Source organism: Cornus florida, unplaced genomic scaffold, assembly GCF_030987335.1.
Source record: "Cornus florida cultivar Cherokee Brave unplaced genomic scaffold, ASM3098733v1 CherokeeBrave_3.0.0_Hap2_Chr06, whole genome shotgun sequence".
Lineage (NCBI taxonomy): Eukaryota > Viridiplantae > Streptophyta > Magnoliopsida > Cornales > Cornaceae > Cornus > Cornus florida.
The window spans coordinates 13,725,745-13,737,518 of NW_026775576.1; the positions used below are offsets into that span (position 1 = coordinate 13,725,745).

Here is an 11,774-nt window from a genome sequence, read left to right on the forward strand (position 1 = left end):
AGGCTAGAGACACCATTGAAGTTCTTCATCAACAAGGAGCAGATTTCTTCCATGGAGTTAGCCCTTGAGGGTTGGAGCAATATCACCATGAGTGACTAGACATCCTCTTGGGGCTAGAGTTAGCCCCAAACATGCTTTCTATATCTTAATCTTGTGTATTATTGAGGGATTAGTGTTGCAATTAATGTTTTGACACTTAGATGTATATAGATCTTGATTGTTCAATGATTTATGTGGTTAAATGCTTTCAATTGATCATTTCATTCTATCTATATGTCTATATATGTTAGAATAGATGTTCATGAGCTTGTCTCTAGATTTTATGTTATTGATACATGTTTATGTGTATTGATGCTATAGATTTAGAGATTGTCAAAACATAGTGCTTAATGGAATCCTCTTGTTCTTTTCTTGATGGTTCATACTCATTCCTTGATAGATTGTGCCTCTTCCCTAGTTTATTTTCATGTTAGTAGTGTAGATGTAGTGTAGTTGTAGTGTAGTGTTAAATGGGAAGGCAATCCATACTTGTTGTTTGATGATCCATGCTTTTGAATGGGAGTAGCGTATGTCTCTAACCTTGTGTTGTATTTGGATTGTGAACTTAATGAAAGGATTAATGACTTGTTTTGATCTATTGTGCCTTTCACATGTTGTTTAGACAATATATGCTTCATTGCTTAGATATATTGTGCCTTTCACATGATGTTTAAACAATACATGCTTAACTAGTCATCCTTGCTTGTTGAATCAACCAAACACAAACACACACACACCAGTATTACAACACACCATTTACCCTCATTAGTCACTTGTCAATGGTATAGAAATGATTGCTTGGTGGTGATCTCTAAACCCCAAGACTCTTCTCTCTCTTATTTGCTTCTAGTTGCATTCTTTTGTTATCACTTAGTTTAATTTAGTTGCTCTCTAGTCTAATCAACCAATTATTTGATCACTCGACCTACTAACCCTAATAGCGATTCCACAACCTTGTTCGACCTTCACAATCTCTTGGGATGATCCCTACTCGCCCTAGCTACGTTAGTAGTAGTGGTGGTAGTGGTTTTTATAAATTTAAATTTGACCTAAAAGGCTTTTCTTGAACCGCACATTCACTACATTATTTTGACGTATATCAAGCGGCAGTCATCAGTGGCCCAAAAATAATTGCAAGACTTGATTTTGAGCATACACTTGCCACTCATCCAAGCATCCATTGTAGGCTCAATCCTAAGCCTACACTTATCAACCATCTAAGCCAACAAGTGCAACTATCCTAGGTCAAAAAATGATTGAATCTCCACCCTCCACATGTCATCATCTGAGGTATCAAAGTGTCTCCACACAAATGTCAACAAGTGGACCAATGAGAATGTGACACTTGTCACATTTTTTGAAAATTACAAAAAGGTCCTTTTTGAAAATATCACCCAAATCAAATTACAAAATGGCCCCCAAGACGAAAAATAATTACTTTAATTAATTACACAAATAACCCTAAAAGAAAGAAAAATTCCAAAAAAGTGTGCATCTATACCCCTAAGAAAGAAAGTACACAACTAGCATGCTTTTCGACAAAAGTAAAAATACACATAGCATGGAATTTAAATATTATGGATGCATGCAAAACCGGAATCAAATCCGAACACGAAAAGTGAGGTTATGCCAACAAAGTGACAAACGAGAAAAAGACGAAAAGTGAATAGTGTCACAAAAGTAAAAATGTGAAAATGACTCGGCCCTCAAAGGAAGTCGTCAATCCAAAGGAAAGAGTTTCACAAACCATTCCTGGGCACTCAAGATGACACTAAGTGATGAGAAATCGAACATAGAAAAGGGAAGACAACGGAAAAAATTTATCCGCAAAATTTGAGGAAAAATTAAAAGGAAGGAAAATGACCGGGTCATTACACCTCTATTGGCTGCAAAGGAAATAGTTTCACTCATCCTCAACATGCACTACCTACTTCCCCTTAGCCTTTTAGATTCTCATGTTTTGTGCTAGCCCAATCATATTGTCATTCTTCTTCTTTCTCTTACCCCTCCATTGGGCTTAAAAGAAGATGGCCGAGACTAGGTTAGATTAATAGAAGTGCCCAGACTCTATATTATCCCTCCATTTGTTACCAACTCTTTAAAAAGCTCAGCGAGTGTGTACTCAACCTAGTTCATTATATCGTTCACTCTAATAGAGTCGAACGAGTATACTAAGAAAATAATCATATCAACTTGAAGTTCAGCATGCAAGGTAGCCCCATTGACCTAATTTATTTTTAAAAAATAAATGATGAGCGCTGAAAAGTGCGCATTTAAACCTCTTAAGCTTAGGTATTCTAGAACCTTTACATATCTTATTTTCCCGCTTTATATTAATTTCATGTTATTTCCAATTTTTGGTACTTATCCCTAAAATAAGCTAACTAAGCCAAATAAGAGCAGAAATGAAGCAAATCTGGGATGAATCAAAGAAAGGAGCAAAGTAGAGCAAAAGGAAGCAAATGATGGAATTTCAGCAACTTCGATCGATCTCAAGAAAAGTTCGATCGATCCAACTTTCATCGATCTCAGTACTTCAAGATAGATCTGAGCCATGTTTGTCCCTATTCAAAGATCTCAAAGTTCGATCGATCCAACTTGATTCTTTGATCGATCGAACCATCTTGTCCTTATCCAAATGATTGATCTTATCCAGCTGTACCACCCTACTAACCACTTTTGTCCATTTCGCAAAAATATCTTCGAAATATCTCAGATTTGTTTTTATCCAAAAAGGCACCGCCATTGAGGATCGATCCAGCTTCAATTCGATAGACCCCAGCCATGTTCGATCGATCTCACCACAAGTTCGATCGATCGAACTTCCTAAATCCTGAGAAAATCCAAATTCCAACTCATTAAAAGTTGTCTCATATCCAATCATTAGAGGAATTTTTGGTGTATGAGCCCAGATCATTTGGGGTAATATTTGACCTACCTATATAAGGAATATAAGCCAATTTTTGAGATAGACTTTTGGAGAGAATCAGAGATTTTTGATATACTTGAGAGGCACAATTTTCATATCTTAGCAAGGAAGAAAAGAAAGGAGGAGGCTAGAGACACAAGCTTGGAGTCCTTCCATCAACCAAGAAGAGGAGCAATCTCTACCATGGAGTTAGCCCTTGAGGGTTGTGTTGGAGAGGAAGTAAGCAAAGGAGCATTCAAGCAAAGTAAAGAAAGTAAAAAGCTAAAATTTTAAAAAAATTTGCTAAGCTAAGCTTTAAATTTGGAGTTGAAGTGCTAAAGGACCTTTGTGAGACTTTCTTTACTCAATCCCTTAGTTAAATCGTCGGCCCGTAGAGAGTCTTGTTTTTAATTATTCTTTGCATCATTGTTGTTAAAGCATAGGAGTATGGGTTAAGTGTTTGTGGACGAAGTCTAATTGCATTATTAAGAAGGCATAGTGTTTGTCATTCCTTGTGTTTGTTGTGTTTTCCATTGTGCATGCATGGACGTCATTCATTGAGACCAACTCTTGTCCCTCTTGATTTGTATTTTGAATCCATCGTTAGAAATCCTAAGGGAAGAGGAAGTTCAAATAGAACCAATCTATCAATGGATGACCATAATGATGTTCATGTTGAGGATCTTGGTCACATAGACCAATAAGGTATTCTTCATCCAAATGTGCACAATGAGAACATATAAGTACCATTAGGCATGCCTAGGCCATACATTCACCAACCACCACAATAACAATACCAAGCTCCATATGGAATGCCAAGGCCACTGTATGCTCCACAACCTCCCATCATCAATCAAAGAATTCAAAACCAAGGTGTTCATGTTGCACCTCAAGTAGCTAATCCACCTCTTGCTTTAAGAGACCATTATGTGCCTAATGAGTATAATGCATCTACATGCATCCAATTGCTTCCATTTAGAGCACATCATTATGAAATTAAGCCACAAACCATTCAAATGCTTCCTAACTATCATGGACTTCCAAGTGAAGAACCTTACAAGCATTTGGATGAGTTTCTTGAAGTATGTTCCACTGTAAAATATACGGACATGCCGGAAGAGGTTTTAAGACTCAAACTTTTTCCATTCACCTTAAAAGACAAGGCAAAGTATTGGTTTAACAATCTTTGGCTTTTTTTAATCACTTCTTGGGCAGAAATGCAACAAGAGTTCTTGAAGAAGTACTATACGGTTTCTAAGACCACTGCCATGAGAACCTCAATTCGAGAATTTTCACATGGGGAAGGAGAAACGTTTCATGAGGCATGGGAATGCTTCAATGAGTTGCTTAGGAAGTGTCCACATCATGACATGCCCAAATGGAAATTAGTTCAATATTTCTTTGAGAGCTTATCGGACAATTATAAGGGTATAGTTGATGCTTCCATGGGTGGCTCATATATTGATAGGCATGAGGATAACGTGACGTCTTTATGAGAGCATGAGTGAAAATTCTTTGCATAGAACATTATCATCTAAGAATGGTATAAATTCACATGGTAGGAAGAGTGTTGGCTTACATCAAGTCGACCATTCAAATGAAATAGCCGACAAAATGAAGTCTTTGTCTCAAAGGTTTGATCAATTTTTTATTAACCAAAACTCAGCGAACCAAGTATCTTCTTTCCCTAACCATTCTGATCGTGCATCAAATGAAACATGTATGACTTGTTCTAGTGTTCTTCATTCTACTTCTCATTGTCCTCACAGACAAGTGCAAAATGAACCTAATGAATAAGTCAATGCAACTTTTGTGAACCAAGGGAACAATCCTTATGGTACTCACTATAATCCAAGTTGGAGTAATCATCCGAATTTATCTTGGAAAAACCAAGGAGAGGGCTTAAACCCATCCCAAGGTAGTTTTCAAGGAAAGTACATTCCACCTCCACTTCAAAACCAAGGGTCCCAAGGTTATAGACCTTATCAATCACAAGGAAATCAATTTGCTAATTCTCATTTTCCCAACCAATCTTATTCCCAAGGAAATACTAGAAGTCCCACCTTTGAAGAAAAAGTTTTAAATGCTTTGGGCATTTTAGAGGCTAACACTCAATTGCTTCATTCTCACTCTCAATCTATTACGAAGCTAGAAACCCAAGTAGGGCAAATAGAAAGCACTCTTAATGCAAGAAAGAAGGGAAAAATGCCTATTAAAGCCCCACCTAAGCAACAATGTGTTGTAGAAACCCATTCCTCATCGGAACGTCACACCATTGAATATGTTAGTGCAGTGACTACCTTACGGAGTGGTAGGATTATGGACAATCAAGTTGAAATGTCTAATGAAGAGAGTGAACCGGTGCAACCACAAGTTGTCACCCGTCCCGTTTCATATCCCATTCCTCCTTCATTGCATATACACGATCTTGTGAATGAGAAAGTCTTGAAAAATATGTTTAAAAAAGTAGTTTTGAAAAATGATGTTGAAAAAGTTTTGCTGAAAAATAATTTGAAACAAAATGATTTGAAAACTTCTTATATTGAAGAGAGTTCAAAAGAAAATTCTGAAAAAGTATTTGAACCAAAAGTTCCAATTCCAGATGCCTTAAAAGGATCCATTTCAAAAGACAAGCAAAAGGCAAAAACCAATGAAATTATGGAAATGTTTAGGCAAGTAAAAGTTAATCTTCCACTTTTTGAGGCAATCAAGCAAATTCCGGCTTATGCCAAATTCTTGAAAGACTTGTGCACCCAAAAACGGAAGAAAAAGAGCCAAACACTAAGAAAAGTGGTTTTGACCGAACAAGTAAGCTCAATTTTGCAGCATAATACTTTGCCAAAGTTTAAGGACCCCGGTTTACCCACTACTTCATGCATCATTGGTGATCATATCATTAATCGGGCGGTTCTTGACTTAGGAACAAGTGTTAACCTTCGTCCATACTCGGTTTATGTCAAATTGGGCCTAGGTGAATTGAAACTGACGTTGGTAGTTTTGCAACTTGCCGACCAATCCATTAAGAAGCCTAGGGGTATAATTGAGGATGTTTTGATTAAAATTGACAAATTCTTCTTCCCAGTTTATTTTGTTATCATAGATACGGAACCGGTCCCCAATCCTAAGAGCCAAATTCCCGTTATCCTTTGCCATCCTTTCTTGGCAACCACTAATGCCAACATCAATTGTAGGACGGGGATAATAAAGATCTCATTTGGCCACATGAAGGTGAAGTTGAATATCTTCAATCCCACACCTAATTCATTTGACAAATATAAAGGAGAGGTTAATGCTGTAGATAAATGTCTTGATCTTCAATGTCAAGGAAGTGAGCTTTTGTATAAGACCAAAACTTCCAAAGGATCATCTTCAACCTTGCATTCTTAAAGTGTTGTTTCAAATTCTTGCTTTGAAAGGGCATGGAAGCCCAAAGGTTGTGATTGCATAGACAAAGGATCAAAAGTTTCTTTTGAGCTTAATCCAACAAGTTCTTCAAAGAACCATTTGTTGGGTGGAGTTCAAAGCATCTATCACCCCAACAAGGAGGGGATGCATTATAACATCTTTGATCCGGGCTAAAAGAGCCCAATGTCTTGCTAGAGACGTTAAAGATTAGCAAAAACATTTCGTAGGGTGTCAAAACCCTATTCCTCCCCCATTTCTATCTTAAATTTCATTTCTTGCGAAGTCTAGATACTTGTTTTTGGTTCATATGCATTGATAGGAACTGTGATTAGGATTGCATGAATTTTATGTTGTGATTGAGCATTTTGCATAAGTTCAATCGATCTCAGTTTAGAGTTCGATCGATCGACACTTAGAAAAATTTTCTACCTGCATCCAAATCACCCCTCTGTCTCATCGTTCGAACTTATTCTTAGATCGATCAGGAGACCTTCGATCGATCCAACTTTAAAGTTTGATCGATCTCATGATTCAACACTTAGGAAAATTTTGAGCCTGCATCAACTTGCATATTTCAGCTCTCTGTCTCATCGATCGAAACATTTCAAGATCGATCTAAAGTTTTTTTTTTCGATCCATCCAACCTCAAAGTTCGATCGATCTTCAAGTTCGAACACTTAGCCAATTTTTTGAACCAAAAACCTGTATATTTTTGCTCTCTGTTTGATCGATCGAACTCTTGTTCTGATCGATCTCAACTCTCCATTTCATTGTTTGACTTTGTTTTGACTTTTTAAATTTCAAAAATCCAAAAATATTTTCAATTTTATTTTCATTTCATTTCATTTCATTTTATTTTATTTTTCAAAAAGTTTTCAAAAATACAAAAATATTTTAATTTATTTAGTTTTTAATTATTATTGTTTACTTAATTAAAAATAATAATAAAAAAATAAATTAAAAATCCAAAAATATTTTATTTCATTTTATTTTATTTTATTTTACAATTTCTTTTTAATTTTAGTTCTAATTTTTAATTTTAGTTTTTCAATTTCAAAAATTTCAAAAAATACTTTGAGGAGAGTTCATCAAAGTTCGATCAATCTGAAATCTCAGTTTGATCAATCGAACTAATCGGGAAATGTTTTTAAAATAGACCTGGAGGGTCTCAAGATCGATCATTTAGATCAATCCAACCCTCCAAACCCTTACTTCCCTCATCACCGCCGCATCTACTCTCCATCTTTCTCATCTCTGGCGAGATCCAAGCTACACTCTCTCCCTCATCTCGGATTTCACTTCCTTCGTACCTTCTCCACTTCTCTCATCGTTTTGAGTTAAAATCTAAGATCTCATCTATAATTTAAGCTTCGATATGATGCTTACATGCTTTATATGTTACATTCATACTTTATACATGCTTGAATCTCCATTTTTGAAGCTTCGAAGCACTGAGTTATAGATATGTATATATGTTTACATATGTGTGAATATATGTTTTATATATTTTTGATTCATTTTAGAGAATGGGCCTTCTACAGTGATGGGATTTGATGATATGTTGTGTTGATGGGCCCACGAATACGTTCGTGCGGGCCCCGTGCTTCTAAGGTCACAGATCTGTGACTTCTCGTTTTTCATAGAGCACAGTTCGATCGATCGAACTTGTGTCTCAGATCGATCGAAGTAGTGAGATCGATCTCACTTATTTTCGATCGATCCAACTTTTATGATCGATCTCACTTCTTTTTCTGATCGATCGAACTTCACATATCTCACACACACTTCATTCATCATGCCTTATGTTTATGCTATCTAATATATGCCCAATGCCTGTGATATTCCACATTAGATGCATTTCATAGTCACACTGCTTAGCATGCTTCATATCCTGCCACTTTCATAGATTCATGTCATCTATATGATTTGTTTATCTTATTTGACATACATGTTTCTATTTTGTGCTTTCAATTCTTAATTCTGGTACTAACTCCCCTTACAAGTTTTTAAATTATTTTTCAGGCTATGACTAAGCGAAAGACTATTGCCAAGAGGTAACACGGGCCTCAGCGACATATCTAACCACGGCTAGAGGAGCCATTAGAGCCCTCTCATGCACAGGAGGAGCCAGTACAGCCTACACCACCTCAGTCAGCTACTCATGAGGCTGAGGATGATCATGTTCCATCCACCTCTACAGCTCCACCTGCATTTACACCATCACCATCTCCACCACATGCTGGAGCTGTGCGTTCACCAGTACCATCTCCACTACGCCAGCCAACTCAGCCAGCTCAGGAGCATGATAGGCCCGCGCCTAGATATGCGCATATGACAGTCGACCATGAGTTAGTGTTCGACACAGCCTTTTTCTCCAGATCGTTGCTGACCAGATTAGCTTACCACGACATCTTTCAGAGGGCCCTTGCAGCTATTCTTGCCCTAGTCACAGAGCCAGTCTACCCGCGACTGGTATAGTTGTTCTTCTAGAACCTCTAACCATCCCCGCGTGCCACAGCAGAGCTGGTTACTTCTATAGATGGCCATCAGATCGCTATCACAGTGGACTCGCTAGCCTGCTCTTGCCACTGCCCACACCGCTGTCCTCCAGAGCTGCAGGAGACATATCCGAGGCTATACAGGCCTTCTTATGCCGATATGGCGGTATTTCTTACAGGCCACCATGCTGATGGTGAAACCTTCGCCACCCGTACATTCCTTCTAGATGACCTATGGTTCATTGATTCTGTGCTCTTCCGGAACATCTACATGGCAGGGCACATGATCCAGCGGAGAGGAGACTATTTGACAGCCCTCTACGCATTCTACATAGGCCACTGATGATCTATTCCCGCGCTCATCTGGAGCGTGATGAGGAAGTAATTTGATGAGTATATTAGCAAGGAGATGCCCGAACGGGCTAAGTCTCTCCCATTCGGCCACCTCATCACCCAGATTCTTATCAACTAGCACTACCCTATTCATCCTCAGGAGCACCTTGAGAGAGGTTCCTGTCACTTCTTGAAGAAAAACTGGAACAAGAGCTGCAACGGCATTATTACTAGACTGTAGGACCATGTGGTAGTGGCTGCAGAGGAGCTAGAGGCTGAGGATGAGGCAGAGGCAGTAGCTCAGGCAGCAGCAACAGATCCTGCAGCGGATGACGCACCAGTCGATCCAGCTGCTGAGCATATAGATATTGATTTAGAGTGCCCTGCAGATAACGCAGAGCAGTATTTTCCAGCCAGGTCGCCCATTCACAAACAGGAGTAGACTCAGGAGTTTTCTTCTGATTCATCTATACCTGAGGCTCCAGATCTGACCCCTGGCTTTGGAGTACATCTGCAGACTCTTGAGGATGCTGTTATTGCTATACAAGCTAATCTTATGGCCCATAGGGCTAATTTTGCTACCTTCCGTATGAATGTGGCAACTATGTTCCGAGATCTATCCAGAGATATCCACGGAGCCCGACCTGCCCATCCTACCTCATCATCCTGAGTTCCTAGTTCCTTCTATCTTTTGATCCATCTCTGATCTTTAATCTTTATTTTTGTCACTGTACAGTACTATTATTTTTACAACCGGTCTGTCGGCTTTGATATTTCTATTGTACCTACACTTTATCTATCTATTTTTGCTATGGATGTCATATGATTATATTCTTATATCTGTATGTTTGACCCATCAGGTGCATCAAAGTGATTTCAGTGAGAGAGTGTTTCCCTATTTTCAAGACCACCCTTATATCTCTCTCCTTATTTTATTTCATTATCCCATTTACACTTGTATATCCACTGTGCACTGATTATCCCATTTTATTATCTGATGAGTTTATCCAAGTGCCAATTTTCAGGACCATAGTTAATCCCAAGTTTGGGGGGACCATGCCACCCACTTTTGATACTTCAGTCCCGATCATTCTTGCTTAGTTGCACTGGTATACTCTTTCCCTTGTTCTCTTACACATTGAGGACATTGTGCCATTTAAGTTTGGGGGGAATGGTGTTTTCAGTGTTAGCTTTAAATTTCAAGATTTTGAGCATGACTTGTGTAATTGAGGGTTTTTTCTATTGATTGGTCTATAACTAGCTATGATTTTGATCTTTTGAGAACTATATTGCTTAAAATTTAAAAATTGCTTGACTTGAGAGTCCAATACTCCTTGTATGCCTTGTGGAAGCCATTTAGGAGTAAATTTTTCGAAAGATTGATATCTTACTTGCACTTGTGGTCTACATCATCTTGATTTTGTGATTGTTTTGAAATTCATTCTAGGATTCTACACTATCCCCAGTGCACACTAGCATTCATTTGTAGGGTACATGCTTTGCTGATTATTGAATTGGTTATATCCCAATTGAGCTAGTAGTGCATTGAAAGCTTTCATTCTTGATAAAGGTGGATAACAACCCCTTTTCACTAAGTAGCCAGGATTCTAGCCTCATCAAGCACTAAACTTCTCACGCCGAAAGGTGGAGGGCCCAAACTCTAGGTTAATAATTGAATTAAAAAAAAAAAGTAAAAAAAAAAAAAAAAAACAAAAGCAGTAAAAAAGTGAGGACTTCTCCCAAGAAGTGGGAAATGATTAGATGGTTGTTGTCTTGATTTGTAGCCTAGTTGATTTGAGCTTGTAAGTCCGTAGAGGTATTTGAATGCCTAATGCCCTAAAGCCGTCTGGTTTGGGAGTCATTGACCTAACGCTGGACCTCATGAATCACTAGAAAGCTTAATAGATCAACACATTGCACCATGCTTCCATCTTTGATCCTATAAAAAAAATTAAAAAAAATCGAGTGAAAAGAATAAACGCACCAAGATGAATGAAGCTTTAATAAAAGGTTCACTTCTTGTCTTGATGATCGGTACTAGATTTGTGTGCTAGTTTGAGGGTAAGGATGTGATTAATTCTTTAGTTGGCTAAGATAGTAACACATTTGATGTCAGTTCACTCAAAAAGGATTCTAGAGTTGTTTTGATTTACATTATCATTTTCTTGATGTGTGGAGGACCATACTTGCTTGTTTGATGTTGAGATTTTAGGAGATTGCTTGGAAATGTTTGAAAAATTGCATACTTGAGGTAGGTTTCTCAAAATGCTTGTTTTCAATATTGGTGCCTCTTTAAAAAGAATGAGCTTAATGTTTATGGGTATCATTTCTAGAAACCCTCACGAGACTTCACTCGTCTACTAGGGGTAACCTATTAAAAGGCTTATTGCATATGCTAAGTGCAATCGTGTTCCCTACGAAAGTGGCGTTATCCATTTATCATTTTTTTAGATTCATACTTGTATAGTTGTTCATTTCATTCTTTTACTTTCTAGTTCATTGCTAGGGACTAGCAATATTTATGTTTGGGGGTGTGATGAGCGCTGAAAAGTGCGTATTTAAACCCCTTAAGCTTAAGCATTCTAGTACCT

The 11,774-nt window shown here is 37.9% G+C and overlaps 1 pseudogene; it reads right to left on the reverse strand.

The window, feature by feature from the left end:
- Window positions 1–4,220: 4,220 nt before the first annotated feature.
- LOC132315461 (small nucleolar RNA R71) lies at window positions 4,221–4,319 on the reverse strand (annotated as a pseudogene).
- Between the last annotated feature and the right edge of the window lie 7,455 nt (window positions 4,320–11,774).